The sequence below is a fragment of the Podarcis gaigeae genome (genome assembly GCF_964106915.1).
Source record: "Podarcis gaigeae genome assembly, chromosome: 8".
Taxonomy (NCBI): Eukaryota; Metazoa; Chordata; class Lepidosauria; order Squamata; family Lacertidae; genus Podarcis; species Podarcis gaigeae.
In genome coordinates, this window is record NC_139684.1 from 79,705,113 (window position 1) to 79,729,021 (window position 23,909).

The window sequence follows — 23,909 nt, forward strand, 5'->3', positions numbered from 1 at the left end:
CCAAAGTGGGCAGCATGTTTTCCCTGCGTGACCAAATGTTAAATTCTGAATTAGGATTATCAATACAAGTCCTTCAGTTTCTATAAAAGGTTACGTTCTTTATCACCAGGTCTTTTTCATGGCCCCTTTGTGAAAGACTACACAGAATTCTTTCCTCTCCATTTCTGTCTAGAAGGCAGATCTATGCAGACGGGAGCAACGTAGAAAGAAAACTTTTGCATAGTTGCATAGAGCATTAAAACTCTTCCTAATTTTGTATTTAGTGATAGTGTGAAGGTGCAAAATAAGGAGAGGGCGGAAGGAAGGTGTTTACAGACCACACACACACACACACACACACGCTGAATACAATACACCCCAGGATCCTAAGCATGCCCAAATAGAACCTCGCCATTAGCCTCTCCTACTCTCCGAAGTCCTGCCGTTTTTCCATTCCTATTTTCCTTCCCATTTTAAACCGGGAGGGGGGGGGGCTCATCCTGCTCCAGGACTCAAGAGAGCTTTCCCCTCTCACCCAACCCCTAAGGCTTTTTCACCCTAACCCTGCCCTAAATCTTATAATTCCGCCCCCCACCCGTCTTAAAGTTCAGAAGCACCTTTCTCATGCCCCCGACTTTGATGCCCTCCTTCCCTACACCTCATTTCCAGATCGTAAATAACCCTCACCTTTCTGTATTGCCCCTTCCTTCATCTCTCCCCCGCCCCCCACCCTGCCCCCCGTCCCTGCCCCAGCTGAAAACACTCTGGGCATTTTTCTTTCTCCCTCTTCCAAAGCCCCGCTGCCCCCCCCCCCACTCAGTCCCTCAGTTTAACAAATTTGGAAACAGCCCCCCCCACTCTAAAATTCGGAAGCTCCTCTTATTTCTTCCCTCCCATCTGCTCCCCCCCTCCAATCAGGGCTCCCTTTCACGCGCGCCCCATCTCCATCCCCATCTGCTGTTGCTGCCCTGAGCATCTTTCATCCTGGTGCTGATGCTGCTGCATCTTTCTCGTTGCCCGGGCAACCGTAGCCGGGGAATGGGGAGGGGAGGGGGGAAATGATGGAGAGAATCCGGCGCGCGCCCTGGCTCGCGCTCTGACTGCTGCCGCCGCCGCCGCCGCTTCTGCTATTGCTGCTGCTTCCCCCTCAGCCCCTGTGTATCTGGGCTGCACCCATGCGCGCATGGAGGAGTCAGCTTGCGCCCACCGATGGAAGCAGAGGTAGGTGCAGTCTCTATGCAATCCCCCCCACCCCGCCTCCTCCTCCCTGTCTCCTTCCCTCTCTCTCCCATTTAAAAATCTTTAAAACTTTGCATATTAATATCTGCGCTTTGCATAAATCTCACCCGCTCTTTATTGATTGCAAAATGCTTAATGCAGCAGCTGGTCTATTGCACACACACACACACGCACACACACACACACAAGGCAGTCTATTCCTTTCTCTCTCTTCGTCTCTCAACACAGCAGCTGCAATTGTTCCTTCCAAGAGCTTTCTTTTTTTCCTCTCCCTGGCATATTATTTTTGCTGGTGTCTGTGGCTCAGCCTTTAAGGAAACGGACAAAAAAAATTGCAAAGAGGGGAAAATAATAACGGAGAGATGCATATATAAAAATGCATTTTATTTTTATTTTTTTACAAAAACAAATAAAATGCAAAAATGATACAGGCGTGTTTTTAAAGGGCATTTTTATTCATTGCAAAGGGGAGGCGTTTTTTGCAATGGCAAAAAATGATATTTGCTGGCCGTTCTTTCCTTTTGCAAATGGCTTTGTGCACTGAGCGAATGTTTAAAAAAATATATCTATATAGGTTTTTTTTGCATGGATGAAAATAAAATCAGAAGACAGAGAAAACGCTGTAGAGGATTTTCTGTAAATGTCTCTTTGATTTTCGGTGGCGGTGGCTCGGCTTTTGATGCTCTGGCGATGGAAGAAAGAAGGGAGGGGAAAAAAGGAGGAATAGACAGAAGGAACCTGAGGAGATGTGGGGTTGTGGCTCCGGCGTTTACGGTTTTGCAAAGTGGGCATATATTGTTAGGAAATGTGTTGCAATATTTGGATTCCTAACCACCCCCCGCCTGCCCCCGAAAAGGGGGGGGGTTGTGCTGTGCATTAGCGGCGATTGCTTTCATACACTAAGGGGGGTGTTCTGTGTTTATTGGGGTATAAGTGAGTATATTAGACCCCTCTCTATTATAAACTCAAGTTGCATAATGCGGGGTGGTGGTGTGCGAACCGAAGATGGAATGGTTTGGCTTGTTGAGGGTGGGGGGGGGGGAGAAAGTGAAGGTTGTTGGGGGGGGGAGAAGGTGCAATGGCCGAAGCGAGGAGGGGGAGGCAGATACATACAACGAGAACTGGACTCTTCTTTTGTCCATGGACGGGGTGGGGGTGGAGAGGAGGGAGGAAAGGAAGAATGTTATTAATAATTATTAGCAACCCATGGCAGCTATTGTGTGGAGGGAGAGATATTGCCAGGATCTGGAGGAGGTGGGAGCGTGGGGGGGGGGGGCGCAGGGGAGACCTGGGGGTAGTGGCTGGATGGGTGAAGAGGTCAGCTTCTGTGTTTTTTTTCGGGGTGGGGGAGTGTATGAGAAGGGGACCTATATGAGGGGAAGGTGAGAGGAGGTGGATATTGGGGGGGGGGGCAGGGTGTGTGGCTGAGGCAGGGGAGGAGAGTTCGGTAAGAAAGAAAGGAGACCGCTGGATAGAAGAGAGGGGAGCTCCTGGTGAAGGAAGGGGGTTCAGTGGTCTGAATTCAGTGGGGCAGAGAGAGAGAGACAGAGAGACAGAGAGGTGGAAAGATACAGCCAAAAGAATGGAGATGGACCAAAATTTCAAAAGTGAGTGTGTGGGTTGTGAGGGAGGGAGACAGAGAGCAGGGAACACATCTCCTAAGAATAGGGTTAAGAATAATGGATCTAGGGGTGTGGCTGTTACCTTCAGCTGTCCTGAACACCTAAATCCAGAACCACCTACCCCCCAAATTCAGGTTTGGTGCGATAGCTGTCTCCCAGGCCAAGTTAGAACACCATCCCAGTTTTCCAAAACGGATGCTATTTCTGTTTCTTGAGTTTTTAGAGAGTGAGCGAATTGAGGGATGCCTTCTGGTCTGCTTGTCCCAGAGCCTGGCATTTCCTTGGCGAGTCTCTCTCTCTCTTCATTGGCATTACCTAACTTGTCCATAGTTACTTGGAGTTCAGAAATGACTAACTGGGCTTTGCTTGTGGGGTGAGATGGGCTGGGCACTTACAGGACATTGCCATGGGGAAATTGGGAGCAGTGGTTATATGCTGTAAAGACCCCCTTAGTCCTGACAGGTGGGCACTGGTGTAAGTGAAGCTGACAACATACTAGGCTGCTTGCCACTGATCTCCCCCCTGTGCTTTGTCAGTGGGTTCATTTAAGACACCAAATTTTTACCTCTTGGCTGCTTAAAGCACCAACAGCACTGAATTTTTCTTTAAGCAGTTGCAAGACTACCTGTAAGCAGCGCTGGTAGATAATTTGCAGGTTTTACTTTTGTGACTGGGAGAAGTGGAAATTACTCTGGAGTAGGTTCTGCAAAAACCTAATAAATGCAGAAGCCGCAAAGAGTTTTGTAACAGTCCTTTCCCCTGGCAGTTGCATTGTTGGGTGACACAACAACTTTTATTTCTTCTTAAATATCCCCACTCAGGCCTCTGCAATTTGAGATGTGTGTGTGTGTGTCTGTGTGTGTCTTACGTCCCTGCAAGTGTACAAATTGCCCCCGTGGGTGTGCATAATCCATCTATTTGTCATCTATGGGAGTTTACATTTTCCTATATAGATTGCATCCCTTTCTGTTCCTTGTGTGTCTGAATTGACATGTCAGTTGTGGGGCTGGTAAGTTTCCATAAAAAAGACCGCACAGTTTTGATTCAGATTATTTATGGGGAAACACCTGTATTTTCCTAGATTAATCCTCACGAAACAGACTGGAACTGCCACCACATGTATAAAGATTAAGTCAAACTCTGGAAAGAACTCTAACCTTCTATCATTCTTTCATTACCCTAATCTTGTGCACTCAAGTTCAAACGCTTGTGCTCCATGTTAATTATTCGGGGGGGGGGGAACTAACACCTCCTTGTTCGCTAATGTGGATTAGAATCTTTTACTTCATCCATAAACATGGATTGAAAGGGTGAACACCCCCCTCCCAGCCTTTTATCACTTGGGTTGTGAGTACAGTGTGATTAAAGCTCACTATGGGGTAATTAATCTACATTAAGTGATAATGGGTGTGTGCCCTGTGTGTGTACGAAAGGGTTGTTGTAGTGTGTCAAGCGGCAGCAGCGATACATTGTCGTGCCCTCTTGTTTTGTGCGTGGCCTTGTGGTGTGTGCGTCTGTTGATATAATGGAGCAGGTCCTTGGAACAAGTCCTTTAGTCACCAGACACTTCCCAAATCTCTTTGCTATTACTGCCTTTCCCTTGGATTCTGCAAAGGGTTATTCCCTTTTGAGTGTGGGGTGCAAATCACGGGAAGCGCTCCTTTTGCCTAAACTGCAGAGAATGTCTCATCCTCCCCTTCAGGTCTGGTCCTGTCAAAAGGTTGGGCTCGCCCCCTGACATTTTGCTGCGGGAGGGAGAACAGCAAATGTCCCTCACCCTCCCTTCTCAAGCCAAGCTTAATTGGCTCCTAACTGGAATATTTCACAAGAGCCCCCACTTCCTATAAAACAGAATAATAAAAAATCAAATGATTCACAATTTGCTGCCTTTTCCTGGCATCTGAAACCTGCCTCAGGTGGCTGCTTCATTCTACCTCATGATAGGGCCGGTCATGGTCTCCCCCTACATATGTTTACTAGGCCTCGTTTTCATAGACCTATCACTGAAACACTGTATTTCAAAATTACATCCCAATAATCTGGGTTGATTTTTTTAAATCTGGAAGAGTTGCAGCTCCTTGCGGGTGGTAACCCCGACTGGGTTTGAGGAGGGAGCTATGAGCTAGAATTTGCGTTTCTGTGTCGGATTTCTCTCATGAGGAGCCATAGTGACTGAGGAGATTGGAGTGCCCCTGACTTTGTGAGAGCTGGGCCTGGTGGCAAAGGCAGAATGGTTAAAGCTTGAAGCCATGTACACAAGACCACTCCTTTACTCTGCATGATTGTTGATCCGCAATGATTGCGGAATCTCCCCTGGAGTTTTTGCACTCACTAATCTGGATTAGAACCCACGAGTATAAATTGAAAGAGGACGCCATCCCCGTGTGTGCAATACAATGTGCTGACGAGTATCGGCAGGCAGTAACGCTGAATATATATATTTGGAGACGTCCCCTATAGAAGTGTGGTGTTGAATCAGTGTCCTTTTATTTTATGGCACCCACATCTGCTGTGTGTTGTCTGTGTGTCTGACTCCCGTGATTTAATTGCATTGCTTTATGTATTTAGTACAGCCTTGTCTTTCTCCTGCCCACCCCAGTGTCCGCTAGACGCTACGCATAGGGTCGGAGGAGCCCGGTATGAGAAGCGCCGCACTGTTCTGTTGTTGTGTGTTGCTCTGTGGGTCGGTGCGGTTGCTTGTGTGTGTGTCTGCCTTCCTTTTTCTGTTGGGTGTGCATCTGCTGTTGTCAAGTGAGACCTCATTTCTCTGCAGTGACCTTTTTTTTATTGCTGCCTGGCATGTGTATGTGCATTTGTATGTGCGGGTGCCTCGGTAACCCTTTCAGCGCTGCAGTGCCTCTGCCCCTTGTCTTCCTCTACAGCTCACCCTACTGGTTAGGTCCAGTGCGGAAGCCCTTCCAGGGCCTGGCCTGCGATTTCCTCAAGCGACCTGCTTACCGGTCCCTTGGCAACAGGGTGTCCTTCGCTGCCCCATTTCCCTACATTTCCAGTCCCAATACACGCTGCTCTCTGAGCTTCTCGGTGCCTGCCCTTGTCTGTCTGGAATTGTGTGGCAGCCTGACAAGATGTTGACACCATTATAATGTCCTCGTTCTCCCCTGTCCTGAGCACTAGGACTTTTCGGTATATATGTATATATTTTGCCACATCCCTCCATCCATCCTTCTATATGATCCGTATATTCTTTGAAACCTCTGCATGATTTTGCCAGTTCCGTGTTTTGTGCGCCATACCTTTTATTCTTGCTCTTTTGCTGTTTTTTCTCACCTTTTAATTTCCTCTACTTTCCCCTCTAATTGTCATTGCATTATTTCCCCCCCCCCCCACTTTCACTCCCCTTTCTATCACCCATTTCTCTCCTTTTATGTTTCCTTTGGCTATACCTCCTTCCCAACCTCTCTGACAAAACCCCTCCAAATTCCGATCCTGTTATACCATTGGACTTGGTCCCCTTTGTCCAAACTATATTTCGCCCTTAGGCCCCGCTGGAAGTCGTATTTCTGCTGGGAACGGAAGGTGCCTCTTTTCGACCTGGCTTTCCTAAAATCCAGAATGTGAGATGCAGTGGCACAGAGAGAGCCTTTAAAAATAAATAAGTAGTTTTCTTTTATTTAATCTGAACCTAGACTCTTAATTTAGGTTTAGTGGGGTGCTTTGCTCCCAATTGTGAGAGATGACGCGTTAGTGGAAAAAGCGATCCCTAGTTCTCCACTGCTACATAAGAGCAGCCATTTCCTGGTCAAGAAACTGACCGCCAGCTCCATCTCACCCGACAAAGAGTCCAGGTCATTTATTCCATGAATGTCACCTGGGGAGGAGGGGAAGGGAGAGAGAGAAAAAGCAGTCATACCCTTCAGCCATCAAACACTCCATCCCCCCACCCTCGCACCACTTTGGTGTCAGTTTCAGTGGGAATTAGATGCTTCCCACCCCCCCAAACACACCTTTACCATATTTTTCTCTGGGGTGGTGGTGGCCAGAAGGCCAGGGATGTGGTTGGTGTTAGGACGTATCGGGGAGGCAGAAAGGGAAAATGTATCTGAAATCAGGGGTCTGTTTGCTTTATCACAAGCTAAGCAGCCTCACATTCTAGTCCTGGAAGAATAGAGGGATCCGGGAAAGGAAGAAATCATTGAAAGAGGTGCATAAAAGGATTCGTTCTTTCGTTCACCTTGGCTCTCCTGAACAGCTGGAATTTTTAAAAGAAAGAGTAAAAATTGCAGACAGATAGAAATATAAGAGGGGAGCGATAGAAAGGCAGCCGCACATCTTAAAACGAAGAGCAGGCCCCAATAACAATTAGTAAAAACCCATCGTCGTTCTTGTTCCTGGTGTACAGTTTATCTGTTGTGCAGTCTGTGTAATTGTGTGACCAAGAGATTCATTTACAAATTGATGCATGTTAAATGGGAGGTAGTCAATTTAATTACCACTCTTTCGAAAACTTGATTTCCCCATTAGATAATTTATTTTTAAATCTGCATCTTCCAGATGTAAATATAATGATCTTTTTGCAAATCAATAAGGGTAGTTATAAACGACTGTTGTTGAAAAGTTTTTAAAATGTAGCTAGAAAAAGATGGATTTGCTTGTAAATATATAGATCCAGTTAATCCATAAACAGCAGATTGATTTGTAAATGGAAGTATCAAGATACATCCAGCCTGTATCTTTAAAACAGAACGTTTTGGAATTGTAGGTATAGCAGTTATTCATATATATATATATATATATATATATATACTGTATTACAATTGAAGATCTGCATGCAAAGTCTCTCACTTTGCCTTTCCATATCAGTACAGTACAGTATTATGCAAATATATACACCTGTCCTAAATAGCAGGTGTCTTGCTCGAGATCAACACATCTGTAGAAAACAAGATCAGTGCTCCAATAATGAAAACAAAACGAGTTAACTCTACATATAATTCCACATTTGAAAGTGTCTTTTGTTTTGAGCGTCTGTAATGGATCTATCAATAACAGGATCAGTCAGTAAATACATTCATCCGTATCAATAATATCCGGTATCTATCTCCAGAATACAGTTCAATAAATATAAAGGGATCGATTTACAAACCTATAAATAATATACATCACTACATTGCGTCCTTCATTTTCCATTACACCAAGAGCACTTCAAAGCACTTATGCAGTGTAAAAGGACTATTGTGAAACAGCCGATCGGGCCCGCTGCCTGCAGTTTTTAAAAAGAGCCTTAACAGGAATGAAGTGGTAGGCCATAAATAATAACTCTGTTTCTAAATATGTTTGCATAGATTTGCATCCACATTTTCAGATGCAAACAAATTGCATAATTAATAAGCATTTGCTGTCCCCTGCCAAATTGTGGTGCAATATTAATAACTGTGTCTCTCTTTCCTTTTACTTTCTCTTATTTTGGCTTTCTTGTCTGTGTCTGTCTATCTGCTTATCTATTGTCATTTGTCACAGCCAAATTAAGTCCAACCCATAATCAGTTATCCCAGTTCCAAATCATACTTTAAGGTATCATAGATACAGAATAATGGGGCCGGGGAGGGGGGAGAGATCTATTCTATTGGATTGGCTAAATTATATATATATATAAAATCAACTTGTATGTGTTTTTAAATGCATAGCTACAATAGATCCAATTTTATTTTAAAAGGCGTAAATAGATAGAAAAGCCGTATGTCATACAGTTTTTTAAAGAGAACCCTTTAGGTGCCTTGACGTGTAATGATTATTCCTTTCTACAGAGTTCACTGCAATTAAAGATTTATATGTGCCTCTTTTATTTTCTATCTTTTATTGGCATGATTCTGATTTATTTGGGAATCTGGGCACCTGCTAAATACCAGATGTGTAAGGAAATCGAGGGCAAACATCATATAGATATTCAGAAAATTACATTGTAGAATTATACACTGAAAAATGGCTTCATCAGTTAACAAAATTATTTTAATCTTCCCTAAAAAAACACCACAATTCTTCTAATCTGAACATTGTGTGATGGGATTAATATGTAAATTACTTCACAGATATGAATTGCTAGTTCGAGAGGGAATGTTCTTCTGAAGATTTTGGAGGTGGGTCCAGTGTTACTGGTATGTGGCTGAGAAAAGGGGGTACAGGATTGGTGCGAATGGAAAACAGGATGGGAGGTGGAGAGGACGAGATGAATGAGTGCAAAAACTCAGCAGCCTGGTTTAGAGGAAGGGTGACTGTGGTGAAATTTAGATGCGTGGAGATCTTGTTAGACTTTTGACATGTTTTAAGTAAATTCAGAGGGTCCATACCTTTTGGACATTGCATTTGTCTTTGTCTGGATGTGTGAAGAGGCAGATATCACCCCCGCTGTCCCAATAATCCCCCCGGTCTACCCCTCAGCCTGCTACTTTAGAGAGAACGGAGTCATTCGGCTCCTCATGCTAGGCTGGCAACCAGTATGTTAAATTTCCCCACAGCTGTGAAGACAGCCACTGCCACCTCACCGCGCAGGAAGGAAACAGCCTCCATGTTCTGAACAATGATGAACATTAATGGAACCCAGCGCAGAAAGCAGACGGGATTGTTGTACGCTATGTTGAGAAAAATAATTGTGCCGCCACGGCGTGAGTTCTATTCGACAGTGGCCCTACGCTGAAAACTACGGTGAATTCGGGTCTGTAAAACACTTTCCCTCTCGCCCTTTTTGTCGACAATTTAGGCTTCGGGAAGCATATTGGACCAGAAGTGAGACAGTTTTTTACAACCCCGAAGCCTAACAGCTGTACAATTGACACCTTGCTTTCAACGAAGGGAAATTCTTACCCCTTCCTAGACTGCAGTTTGCATGTAACGTATGGTGGTTGTTCGAAGCCTCCTCTGTGGGCCCAGCCACATCTGGGCAGAACGTTGTGCAAAACACTTTCGGAAGGTTTGTGATGACATGCCCCATTCATATTCCAACCACAGCCCTGGCTAAACATAAAAATGGGTCATGCATTTTGATCCAGTGACTTGGCTGTGTTCCTGACGACCTTGTTGACAAGTTGGAATAAAAGTACCTTAGAAGACCCATTTTAAACTTAGCCACATAAAGCAAGCTTGCTAAATCGGGGGCATCGCCAGTTTAGTTGCATTGTAGTTAATAGGACCAGCTCGCTTTAAATCTAAGTACTTCAAATTAATTGGTTTTGTGGATCAGTCTAAGAAACATGTTTTGCTTCATTCGGTGGCCTTTGAGTGTATATCTAGCTAGATCAGTAGTCTTTGTACAGAGTTGGGATTAAATGTTACCTTCAAGATTTGATCATGTAGATCATTGGGTGAGTAGCAGTGAATTATAGCCCAGTGTAAAATCTAATCTACATGCTGCCCCCCCAACTCCCTGTTTTAAATATGGAGTAAAGACCCTCGCTCCAGATTGACGCCAGTACATCTGTAGGTTTTGAAACCGAAACAATTTCCTTCTGCCTCTGAAATAGTAAGTTAAATGCTGATAGGTATTTTATTCTGCATAGTGGAGAAAAAAATGCCTAGGATGCAGTCTTGGGATATTGCAACATGTTTTTATTTGTTATGAAGTGAAATAATCCCACCTTTTACCCTTGTTGAATTTTGTGTGTTGCAAAATATTTTATGTTTGTTTCCACCACCCCCACAAAATAATTGCAAATCATAAATTTCATGTTTGTGTACCTTTTTTTTTTTTTAAAAAAAGTAACTGGCTATTTTGTTTCGGGATTTGCCTCTCCCCCACTTTCTGCCTCTAAATTTCTTTTTTCTTCTTATCTTTTCAAAAGAACAAACAGAAAAAAAATAAGCTAGAACCGATTGCAATCTTGCACTTGATATTTCTAACATTTAAAGCAGAAATAATTCCTTTTGAACGAAGGCTTGTATTCTGAATGATTTGTGAGAAGAAGCAGTTTTGTGTTGCTTTTTGGTTTCCTCTGATTCTTACGGGGTGTGTCTGTGTGGTTGAAAACAGTATCCTTGCATGCTTGTACAAACCATTGTATTCCGTGGTAATTAACCCAGCCCTCACAGTTTTGCTGTGTGCTTGCAGTCACTGCGGTGGATTGGAATTCTACTTTGCCCATAACTATACAATGTGAGAGGATAAAATAATAATAATCTTATTTCCCCGCTTTTTAATCACCCTTGATTGTTGGTTTTTTAATATTTTTACTGGGATTTAGCGTTGAGTGGGTTTGAGGGTGCACTAATTTCAGAGGAGACCTTTCTAATTAAAGTTCATAATAATAACGTTGATCATTTGATGCTTTTCTAAAGTGCTTCAGGGTGTGTGAGTAACTTCCATTTGTTCTCTTCTCCTCAGACAAAACTGTAAACGGGTGGTGTCCGTGGCTGGCCGGGTGTGTGTGTACTATGGGCAAATACACAGCATTATCTGCTGGTACACTTTAGTCGCATTTGGTGCTTGGAGTCAAGTCTCCGAAATTGTAATTTCCACCTTTCCCTGTGCCTCTTTAGGAGTGCGTGTTGGGGATGGTAAACCTGTGCTGGAGACTTTGAATGTGCGACCAGGGGTGGTAGTTATTCCAAGTTAGCTAATTTGCAGTAAAGGCGTGTGCTCTTTTGTACAGACACAACAGGGCCACCACAATCTGGGGTTGCTCCCCTGTTTGCCCCTTATTTTAAGGGGCACTACTTACGTTAAATGATTGTTCCTTATTCTGGAACATTACTGCTTCTTTGGTCTTAATGGGTGTCCTTTATTTCTGAAAACTACCACTCTGGAAGAGCAAAGGCAAAGCAGAGAAGAACGTGAACGAGGCAGTGTTCAAGGAAAAAGTAAAAAAACAAAACAAAACCCAACCCTAAATGGATTTGCAGATTAAGATCCCAGCAATTGGAATGTGACTGGGGCAGGAAGGAAATTGGTTATTGGCAGAGGAATATAGACAATAGTAAGGAGTACAATAGGGAAAAGGGTTCGCAGCGGCAACCTAGTGTTTACAAGAAGGCCAGAGCCTCTGGTAGATGGGGATATTTAAGTCTATGGAAAAGTATCAGTGATTCTGTACATTGTAGACAAGGGTCTTCTGCTCGTATTTTCACTATAGCCTTTCTGTTGTGGGTGTATATTTTGATTTGGGGTGGTGGTCAGAAAGTAGATTGAAATCTGTCAGTAGATCTCTGGATCATTTGCAGTAGATTGGAAACAGTTTCGGACTTCTAATTGCTCAACACACACACACACACACACACACACACACACACACGTTAGGCTGTTAGTATATCCCTGACCTGTAATAACTCTTATGCAGTGTATGGCTTGTGGGGTGCAGTAGTAGGCAATTGTCTGTCTTCCTGACCACCATTTTGCATCTGGCACCATCCCCCTTAGCCACCATTTTGCCCCACTGGGTTCCAGCTGGTGGGCCACATGGGGGCTAGTAAAAAAACCAAAACAAATAGACCCCACAAGTCCAAAGTCTTTCCACACCTGCATTCTTTTGAAATACCGGTACCTTGCAGATCAGAAACATGAGGGCTGTTCCTTTATTGCAAGTCAATGGCTATACTTAAGGTAGCCACTTTTAAAAATCCTTAATAGAGGCTATCTTTTAATGGCTCCTATGCAGAAGTTCTATAGGGGCAAGCCCTCTCTGCTTTTTTAGGTCAGAAAAAAGCACGTCTCTTGAATTGCTCTTGTATAGCTGTTAGGTAAGATAGCCAAGTCTGTAGTTGTGAGGGATTTGAAAATATACTAGAAGCCTGCAAAGAGCGAAAAGTAGGGAGGCTGTGAAATTAAACGGACCCTAATGAAGGTATCGCACCACAAGAGTAAACTTAGTGTTCCTGGGTTGCTGCAGGCAGAGGAAGGAGTGTGGTAACCTCACCTGAAAAGTGTGCGATCAGGTGCCTGTTTGGGGGTAGAGAAGGAAGAAACAGCACTTTCATAGTTTTCGTAAGTGCCTGTTGGGTCATGCTTGGCTGAAAAACTGGCAGCTCTTTCAAGTCCTTTCTCCCTCTCTCCACGCGCAGGGTGTTTACAGTCGGACAACCTTTTACACCGCCACATATGGCTCATATATGAAAATAGGCACACCCTCTAGGAAAATTGGGACGTCCTGATTGCCACAACCAGTGACCATGAGCACACCACCACCACACTATCATTTCACATTGGGAATAGAAACACTGTAGTTTTTTTGGTATTTTGTTGCTCCTTGATTGTACTGTATTTCAGTTTCAGCTATATTTTATATTTGGTGCTTGCGTTGTGTTTTTTTTATATATTATTGCACACTGCCTGGAGTGGTTTGCGTAACAAGCAGTATTTAAATAAATAAAGAGGAGAGTCCCTGTGCCTTACCCAGGCCATTAGTTGATGTATGTGTTGCCAGAGCTGCAGAGCAAAGGATGCAGATGCAACACTACGTAATTTCACTCACTGTGTTTAAAGTGGAGTCCCACCCCTCGCCAAGAGTCTATTGGGTTTGCGCTTCAGGTGCGAAGATGTATGTGGCTGGCCCTGAATGTATAATCACCTTCTTGAAGGTCTATATAAAGGGAGTGGCTCTGATAGGCAGGTCTCAAATATGGCTTGTTGGCCGGTGAGTTATGTTTTAAGCATGTCAGCTAAGTCAGCTGAAGCCCACCCACCTCTTTGCGAAGGGGGTGGCGAAACAAAACACAGCGTTTAAACACCTTGCCACATGCAGAGATTGATTAATGCATGTAATTGACACCTCTTGGCTATCGTATTTATAAAAAAACCACGCTGTACATTCACCTGCCGCGTTGTGTCCCAAGGGACTTGCCCAAGGTCACTCAAGAAGCTTGTAGCAGAGAAAAGGAACTAACCTAGACATTTGCCTCTCAGACCAGGGCTCATTGCTCCTGTATTATCTGTCTGTCACCGTCAGGGATAGGGAAGAAATTCAGTTCCCATTCTAATGGGAACCTATCTAATTCGCCCTTCCCGAAACAATACGGGAATAGCTGTGTCCTCAAAATTTGTATTCTCTGAATTTTGCAACGCAGTTCTCTAAAACAAAACAGTGTGTGAAAAAACGTATGTATTATGGAAAACTGTGCGTGAAAATGAATTTATTGGTGAAAACAACTCACAAAAGTGCATTATATCGTGCAAAATTGATTCCAAAAAATTGTATATTGGGATGAATGCACACAAAAATGCTGATGCATTTTTGTGATGGTTTTATTTTACTTTTTTACTTTTTAAAAATGCAGATTGTTATGGAAATGTGGCAAACTTAAAATGGAAAAATGAGAAACTGAGAAGCCTAATAGCTGATACAGCAAAGTTTTCATTTATGGTCTTCACCGAATGCTAAAGCTGTTATAGATGTACAAAATGAATTTAAAGTGTAAATGTAGGGTTGCCATATTTCAGGCAGTGAGAGTCAGGACAGAAAAGTTGTTGAGCTTTTCTTTGGCAAGATAAAAACAAACAAACACCGAAAACATTTTTGAGCCATATGTCTGGATTTCCCCTTTTTGTTGTTGTCCAAAATAAGATTTGTATCGGTATTGGAATTTACTTATTTATTAGAAATTCATAGTGTCCTCCATCCAGAGAGTGCAGAATGCACAACAACCCTAAGAGGTAGGTTAGTCTGAGAGACATTGACTAGCTCAGGGTCATCCACTGAGTTTTGTGGCTGAGTGAAGAATCAAACCCAGGTCTTAACAGTGCTGTTTTGCAAGGGTGCTGTATAGGATATACAGTGGTACCTCGGGTTACATACACTTCAGGTTACATACGCTTCAGGTTACAGACTCTGCTAACCCAGAAATAGTACCTTGGGTTAAGAACTTTGCTTCAGGATGAGAACAGAAATCGTGCTCCGGCGGCGCGGCGGCAGTGGGAGGCCCCATTACCTAAAGTGGTGCTTCAGGTTAAGAACAGTTTCAGGTTAAGAACGGATCTCCGGAATGAATTAAGTTCTTAACCCGAGGTACCACTGTAATCTCATAACATAGAACAATGGTCTAGAGTCCTTCAGGATCCCTTTGTACATCAACTCATCTGCGGAGGAATCACTACAGAGGTTCCACAAAACACCACAGGATTCTGGGTCATGTTCTGCAGTGTGCTCACACAGGCCGGGACTCTTTGGACCTCACTACTGTGTCACCTGAACTGAGGGAATGACAAAGAACTGGGGTCTCTAATACGGTGTCCATGGTGGAGCTAGCTGCTCCGGCACCTGGCGGGTAGGGCTAGCTGCCTGCAGGGGCAAGGCTAGCTGCTGTAGGGGTGGGGCTGCAAGTGTCCCAGGGGGCGGGACAGCGATGTCACCCCCCCTCAGGGATGACACCTGGGGCGGACTGCACCCATCACACCCCCTTCCTACACCAGTGTCCATGGGCACCATAGCACCTTCAGAAAATCCACTTGGCACCCAGCAAAGCCCACAGCCCCCCTTTTTAAATTGAGGGTTTTTTTTGCGCTTTGGTACTAGTTTCGCTTGTTTTCATTAGTTCCCCCCTCTGTGAAATTGGTCCTTTGTGGTGATCCCTGGCTAAGGCTTGCATCTGTGCTGTACATTTAAAGTGGAAAAAGCAGCTTGCCAACTCTACCCGTGCTTCCCCTGCTACTACATTTAAAGCAGTAATGGCTTCCCTTAAAGAATCCTGGGAACTGTAGTTTCTTATGGGTGTTGAGAGAGTTATTGGGAGACACCTGTTCCCCTCACAGAGGTACAGTTCCCAGAGTTCCTTGAGAAGAAGGATTGATTGTTAAACCACTCTGAGAATTGCAGCTCTTCGAGGGAGTAGGGGGTCTCCTAAAAAACTAGCACCCTTTGCAGTTCCCAGAATTCTTTGAGGAAAGCCGTGACTGTTTAAAGTGGCATAATACTGCTTTAAATGTAGTAGCAGGGGAAGCACTGGTAGTGTTGGCAAGCTGCTTTTTCCAGAAACTATTTTCTGCCACTACCAATCTCTTCACCAATCTCTTCACCAACGAACCCATCGGAAGCTTCTGAGGAACTCAGTGCTGCCCAGAACACATTTTGAAAATAAAGTTGGCAGTGTAGCCAGGAGATCATTAAATATCTAAGGGTGTCTTCACATTTCTCTCCTCCAAAACCGGTTGCTTAGTTAGTGGCTGATCTCAACTGCGGTGGCTGCTCTGTATTCCCTGGAAATTGAGTAAGGGACTTGGAAAAACTCAGCCTTTGCATCAGATTCTGCCTAGGAGGAAAAAGGACTTTAATAAGACACACCATAATGCACTTTAAATTATGCTTTTGTACACACTGCCAAGCTTGTTAAAACATGGATCTTTCCTTCACCTTCTCAGCGGCTGCTTATGCACTGAGTGACAATTGTGAACTATCCTGGATATTGTGAAGATCGAATCAGAGGGGGTTGATGGCCAGTCTGGAATAATTATTTCAGAATTAAAGAGCGCCATGAGTAATAAAATGCTAAGAGGGAATGTAGAAATGATAAATAGTAATATTGATCTTTCGGTATGCCCCCTTTGATAGCGTTATCAGGTCTCCGCTATGAAAAGCAAAGAACCTCTGTCCACAAAGGATGGGACTCTTACTCTCTCGTGAACCGCCCTGGGATTTTCAGATGAAGGGCAGTATACAATTTTAATACATAATAATAATAAAAAGGGAGTCCCTTTCTCCTTCTCACTTCGAAAATGACATGGGGACATGCCACCAAGGGGACAAAACTATTGTTCCTTGCACCACCGAGGGCTAGTCAAAGCCCTGCCAGGGAAGGAAATAGCTGTTGAAGTTCTCCATCTTCAGAGGTAACCCAGGAGAATTTTGGCCATGGACTCGCTACCTGCTGAGGAAGATCCTAGTAAATGTTTTGGCAATGAAATCTCACCAATCTCAGTCTGCCTTCAGCCACCCCCCACTTGCCTTCCTTCCTATTTTATGAGTCCAGAGGATGCCTGCCAGCTTCTTCCACAGTAATCTCCGTGTTGCCATTGCAGAACTCAGCCGGCAAATGGATGGAGATACAATTTGAATGAGTTTCCTCTCACCCCTGATGGCTGGCTCCGACCACCAGTGGTTCTGCGATGAACATATATTCCATGACTGGGTCTCACCATTGTCCCATATCAACTGAGAGCACAGTTGCAATGGTGGATTGTAGGGGAAGTTCTGGTGGGGCAGGCTAGCCACTTTCAGTGCACTGTTGCCCACAAGTTCTGATCTTTTCATTGAGGAACCCCTGCTAAGCTTCCAGGGAAATCCAGGGTTTTAAAAATCATTGCATTATCACTGCTCTAATGCGGACAGCAGCAAAGTTTGCTGGAGGACTAATTTGAGAACAGTCCCAGCCAGTCTTCCCTACCCACCCCTCTTTTGCCTTTGGTTAGCAACTGGGGGCCCAGACTTGCCCCTTCCCCATTTTATTTCGCTGCTGCTCTGATGCTGGGGGAGGTTGAGGCCATATTGAGCCAGCAACTGCCAAGGGCCCTGGGAGGTTTTTTGATTTTTAGCAAGCAAATAAAGGGGAAGAAAACAGAAGCAGCAGATTGGGAAAGTAGTTGCCTAACGCCATCAATGGTAAAAGTCCATTCCTTAAGTTTGTCGCAAGTAATTCCACTTTCACCAGGGGCGAAAGCACATTGTCACATACATTTTCCTGATATAATTGCTTGTTTCCCTGTCTGCGACAATTGATGTGTAGGGCTTTCATAACTTCAGCATGGCATGTCCTCTGCAGAATTAGGTTCCCCTGGACAAAAACACACAGTGGAGATGGATTCACAATCTATGCACATCACTCTCAGGGTGTATTTCCTCTGTTTGGCACACTAGTGGAGCCCCTGCCAGGCTGGAATGCGAAGGGAACCCTTGCAAATGAAGGCAGAATGCAATAGACAGCTACCCACTAGGCTCTCTTTTGTTATGGAAGTCCACCTGAGTGCCTGCAAACTTGCTTGCAGAATGCCCAGCTCTAGTATGTATTCAGAGGCTCTGCATGGCCCAAAGGAGTAAGGGTTGCCAGCTTTTTAACAGGCCCTGCTCCTGTGCTTTAAGCAGTTGAAGTTTTCTCCTGGCATGTTGATATAGCGAGGGGGAAAGCTTCACCTACCAGTGGCGCAGTTAGATAATGTTAGCCTCTAATACCCTCCCCTTTTTTATATGGTAATGTGCAAGAACGTAAAGAAGAGACTGGCTGGATCAGGCCAAAACTCTGTCTAAGTCAGGCATTGGCAAACTCGGCCCTCCAGATGTTCTGGGACTACAACTCCCATCATCCCTAGCTAACAGGACCAGTGGTCAGGGATGATGGGAGTTGTGGTCCCAAAACATCTGGAGGGCCAAGTTTGCCTATGCTTGGTCTAAGTCCAACATCCTGCTTCACACAGTGGCCAACAAGATGCCCATGGAAAACCTGCAAGTGGGACGTGAGCACAATAACCTCCGCACCGGATCCTTAGCGACTGGTATGCAGAGATACACTGCCTCTAATACTGGTGGTAATATAGCTATCATTATTAGTAGCTGCCGTTAGCTTTCCTGTCCACAAATTTGTCCAACCCCCCTTTAAAAAATTGTTCAGGTTGGCAGTCATTTCTGCATCTTGCGGATTTCGTAGTTTTCAGTATGGTGCTGTGTGAAGAAGAACAAAAATGACTTCCTTTTGTCTGGCCAGAAACTTCTACCCTTCATTCAAAAATGTGGTACGTCAGCTGCCTTGCTGTGTTTGGGGGAGCCTCCTGCTCATTCTCTGGCTGAAGGCCCCAACTTCCACCCCCAAATCCTTCCCTGATAGCGCCACTGAACATGAGAGCAGTTCTTCCAGATAAGTTCCATGCAGTCCAGCATTCTGTTCCCCATCGGATGTCTCTGGGAAGCTCAGAAGCAAGGCAGGAAGGCAATAGCACCCTGTCACCTATTTGTCCTCAGCATCTGGCAATTCAGAAGTATTCTGTCTGAAAACATCGAGCTTGCACTTAGCAATCGAAACTAATGGCCACTGATAGACCTGCCCTCCATGAATTTGTCTAATCCCCTTTTAAAAGCCAGCTGAATTAGTGGCGATCACCATATCTTGTGGTAGTCAATTCCGTAAGTTAATTATGCCCTGTGAGAAGAACTACTATCTTTTCTCTGTCATGAATCTGTCTCGCTTAATTTCTCTCTGCGTGTGTGCGTGTGGCTGCTGTTTTAATGGCAAGAAGAAAAGCCAGTGGGAAAGTTGGCAACCTGACAAAGGCATGGAGTTCAAGATGAGGGGGAATCTCAAATTCTCCCCAGCCTTTTGGTTTTCAGCATGGCAAAATTGCTGGGAAATCCTGGCCATTGTGGGGTGTGCGTGAGAATCGAAAGGCACACTGGTGAAATGAACAAGTGCACACATCCCTTTCACATGTACTGTATTGCAGTAATGCCCAGTATTATTGCTCCTGCATTTTATTTCCATGGGTATACTACACTGTTGAGCAGTGCTGCCAAATATTAAATAATGGGATGCTCTTGCGCCCTGGTGGTGTCCGAAATGAAGGACATCTTTTACATGCTGCGGAAAAAGGAGGGATGCTTATTCCCTCTGGGACTGCGATGCTCTGGGTTAGTGAGGAAGGCAAAACATGGCTCACTGATGACGTACTGGCCAGTTTTTGTTGGACTGCCTGAAACGCTGTTGGTTTCAAGCTGCCTGGGGCCGATGGGAGTTGGAATCCAATATCTTCTGGAGGGCACCATGTTGGCTACCGCTGGTCTGTAGGAAAAGGCAACATTTCCTCTTCTTGCCTCAAACAGAAATAAACCTTTATTTCTGCTATTTAAAATAATAGCAACTTGCTTCGTTCCCCAGCCAATTTGTGGCCCCTGAAAGTAGCACCTTGGGCAAAATCAGCCAATCTCTTGATTTGAGCTCCCGGGTGAAAAAGGTGGGATATAAATGCAGTAACTAAATAGCAATAATAAAGAAAGAAAACTGATATGGAGTGGTGGTGGCAAGCCCACCCTTGGTATAAGAGAGTTCCCCTTAGGGGGAGGCTTTTGAAAGGGGGGAGCTTTTCAAAGATAGCAGAACCCATGCGAGTTTGTGGGACAGGAAAAGCATGGCATAAAATTAACTGTGTGCTTGCACTCAAATATTGTGTTTTCTTTGAAGCTGCTGGTAAGCAGTGCCAACCCAAAAAAAATCACACCCCAGAAGGAATTATTTCCCAGGTTTTGTCTCGGTGTCAGCCGTCTTGAGCCTCTGAAAAACAGCATATAAATGTTTAAAATAAGTAAAGATAAGGCCATGAAAACGGTGGTTGGAGTGGGTGCAGCAGCTTCGTGTAAAGATCAACCCTGAGCCCCATCGGGTGAGAATAAGACCGAAGTGTTTGCAGCGTGGGCTGATAAACCAGATGCTAACCGCAGATTTATTTTAGGGTTGTGTGTGTCTCCCCCAAACAATGGAGATGTAGTGGGAGGAATAAGAGCTTACAAGATCAGGTCCTCATCCGTGACAGTGAATCGGAGGCTAGGTAAGAGCTTGGGCTATCTCGGCGACAATAACCATCCTTCCTGATCAATAATACATAATGAACACCGCATCATTAAATAATTCATCGGCAGCAAATAATTTCTGTGCCCCGAGGAGGGGAAGAAAAGCCATCTCTTTAGTGCCCCGCTGGGCCAGCCTTGTGGTTTGCAGTGATTAATTAGTTTTATTTCATAATTAGCCCCCATCCTGCTGCCCCTGATAGAAGATTCCCATGCAGGAAAAAAAATAGCTTTGAAAGCCTCAGGGGTTTGGTAAGAAAGGAAATAGAGCAATGCTTGCAAGATTGGACCTGGTGCAAACGCATTCCTTTCTTCCCGTTTTCTCTCCCATTCTTCTTCCTTCTGTCTTTTCTTTCCTGTTGTGTTCACTGTTGTGCATCTTTCTTGCTCATTTGCGTACGTCCTTGCGTTTTTCTTTGGCCAGCTTTCTACTTTTTTTAAAAAATCTTTTTCAAGTTTCTTCTTTGATCCAGACAGCTTTTGTTTAAAACGAGCCAGCAAAATAACCAGCCACCCACTCACAACACCCCCTTCCCCCTTAAGAAAGAGAGAGACAGAGACTCTTTCCCCAAGTCTCCCCCAAATGAGACAAACCAGTGGACCACATCTCTTCTGATGTAGAGGATCGCAAGCCCTGTCGCTGATGGAAGGCAAATGCAGCCATGCAAAGTCCTCATTTGCCATAAGCGAGTGAATAGTTCTGTGGCTGAATGTCTCATTTCCATGCCTAAATTATACCAGCGTATTATTGGTTGCCAAAGGGGCAAAATCTAGGCATCCCAAAAATTTAGCCATGTTGACCCAGAAGAAGAGTCTGTACTTGAGCAAATCGTGCATGAAGTTTAGAGTTATCTAGAACTCTTCATCATGCTAAATGATAAATAAAGCTGGGGTGTTGGTGGAACAAATTAATCGTCAGCCAACTTACTGCCCCCTGCCCTCTTTTCTTTGTTTGCCGTATAGCTTGATTAAAACTTCTGGAAAACCTGGGGAAAAAACTTGTATTATGTTTTATGACATTTTGGTTGGCTTAATAAATACATAAAGACCCAAACACAGATTTTTGGAATCCCAAGGACTGTGAGAATGAAAAGGTATGTAAAAAAAACTTGACAGATAGAAAACCATGGGGGGTAGGGTTAGTATTCCAGGACTATTTCCGCTGAGCTGTATCTGGCTTGCCAAAATACCCCCAACTTTTGATCATACAAGAGTTCAGAAACGCCAGACTTATATACCTGTATCTGTGCTTTGACTACTCCTCCTTTCTCCCCACCCTTCCCAGAAACCTCTTCCCTCAGCTCCCCCCTCCCCCAGACCAGCCCTTCCAGTCTCCTGATGCAGTTGGAATGTAACTGGATTCCACTAACCGGATTTCTGAAGCAGATTTTCACAGGTTCAGCAATTCCCGACTGGGGGTGGTGGGCTGTGCCGTTCTTCGGTTGCCCTGTCCCTGTTTATTCAGGTCCAGCAGTTTGCCAGCAAGCAAAGAGAGAGAAGGGAGTAGGAAGAAAGTATATGGATGAACCTCCTTTCTTCCCTTAAGGATGCTTGGGGATGATGGGGTCCAAGGATGGGGCAGTTTCTTCTCCTCTCGTCTTGCTTCCTGATGGCCTTAGCACAAGCTGTGTTCTCTCTTCCATGGCCAGACCGCCGGAGAGCGCTCCTAAGCAAGATACCTCTGAATATGTAAATGCAGATTTGTAGACGTTGACGGAATCGGCATTGGGTCACAGTTCCCAGGAAACCTGCGTATACTTCAACCATTCTTACAGACACTTGGACAAAGTCTGCACACAGCACATGATTGTGTGCATGTGTGACACTAAAAGCGCCATTTAGCCTGCTGCAGAACAACTTGGGAGTCCGTGCGAATGTTGGTTGGATGTGTGGAGATCCAGTTTTCAAAGGTGGGCCCTGCTGGATGGGGGATTTCCATCTGTGATGAAGCTCAGTGCTATGCTTTTCCCACACCAAGAATTCCTGCAGTGCCTAATGAACAAAGGGAAAAGGTTTTGGGGCACCTCATAAGGCTTTCCAAGTACTCTGCACCTGGCTCTATCATAAGAAAGTATGCAGAGCTCTGCTGCATCAGAGCACACCCCATCCAGCTCTGCATTCTGCTTCCAACAATGGCCAAACACTGGAATCTGGATGGAATCTGGAATCTAATGGACCTTTGTCTGATCTAGTAAGGCAGTTTTCACAGCCTTATCCAGCAAGCATCGTTTAAATCTCAAACACTCTTAAATGTAAATCATGCAACTCAGCCCTGAAGTGCATGAAGTTTTGCTCTGCTTTATTCTTCCCTTTGCTTGGTTCACTAAATCTGGAGACTGACAATTGTCTCTCTTGTGTTTTCTTAGGTAGCTGGAGCTATTGCTGGTGGTCGTGTGAATTTTCATCTGTGCCGAACAGGTTTGGCAGGTTTTCGTATTGTTTCAAAAACCTACCAAACCTGTTTGATCAGCGAGGCAAAAGACGGGAACTGATGCCTCTCCCAAATCATTTTCAGTTATCAAAAATAAGCAGCTATTTGCCAGATCCATCTTAAGAAAAATAAAAAAATCCAGCAGGGCAGAAACATTATTGCCTATTTGGGAGCGGTTAGAACACAGCCCCCACCCTCTTGGGCCAGTGGTTTTATACCTTCCCATTGTATGCTTTGCAACATGGATGAATTCCTCTGCTTTTGTATCAGTTCCAGCGTGTCTGCATGTCTCAGGAGAAGTACCGTATTTTTCGCTCTATAAGATGCACCAGACCATAAGACGCACCTAGTTTTTGGAGGAGGAAAATAAGAAAAAAAATATTCTGAATCTCAGAAGCCAGAACAAGAGGGATCTCTGCTCAGTGAAAGCAGTGATCCCTCTTCCTGTTTTGGCTTCTGGGATAGCTGCGCAGCCTGCATTCGCCCCATAAGACACACACACATTTCCCCTTACTTTTTAGGAGGGAAAAAGTGAGTCCTATAGAGCAAAAAATATGGTACATCTTTCCTTTTACGTGCTGTGATGCTGTTTCTGTCTGGGCATCCTTGGTTGTTTGCCACTGCTTTGGTTCCAGTTTCCTCCTCTCTCTTCTTCGGCCCTGGCATATTTTGTGGCCGGTGGAAACACCAGAGCCCCATCACCAGTCACGTCCTCGAGCCATTATTCGTTGCCCTTGTGACCTTCACCAGGATGGTTTCGAATTCATATTTATGGGGTCACAAGGTGGGGGTGAGGGGAGGAGGGGCGTGCAGGGCAACACAATGGGATCTAGGGTAAACATGACCCCTCTTCTACATTGCAAGCCATATGGGCATCCAAACCAGTCCATCTCTCCAAAGCAGAACATGCACTGCTTCAGCACAAGCCAACAGCACACTGTTAAACTTTTTTAAAAAATAAAATGTGCTAGTATCTTCAAACTGGAGTGTGACTATGCTGTCCTGCACCATGAGCGATACACACAATGTACACAATTAATTAAAACAGGCACCAGGGTGTCTGCAGATGGCAATATCCTAAAAGCCAGTACCCATCTCCGTTCTCCAGCTTGCTGTGCAACACCCACTCAACTCTCCCCATCCAGACCCCTGTAATCTGTA

General features: G+C 44.7%; 1 protein-coding gene across 2 annotated transcripts in view; it reads left to right on the forward strand.

The window, feature by feature from the left end:
- Nucleotides 1-855: 855 nt before the first annotated feature.
- Nucleotides 856-23,909, forward strand: part of POU2F2 (POU class 2 homeobox 2) — a 109,518-nt gene continuing 86,464 nt past the window's right edge. Inside the window, exon 1 of one of the 2 annotated variants that reach the window (XM_083753810.1) lies at nt 856-1,200. The gene's annotated coding sequence lies outside the window, so the exon portion shown is untranslated. The remainder of the gene's footprint in view (nt 1,201-23,909) is intronic. The other variant, XM_083753806.1, reaches the window with a different exon arrangement.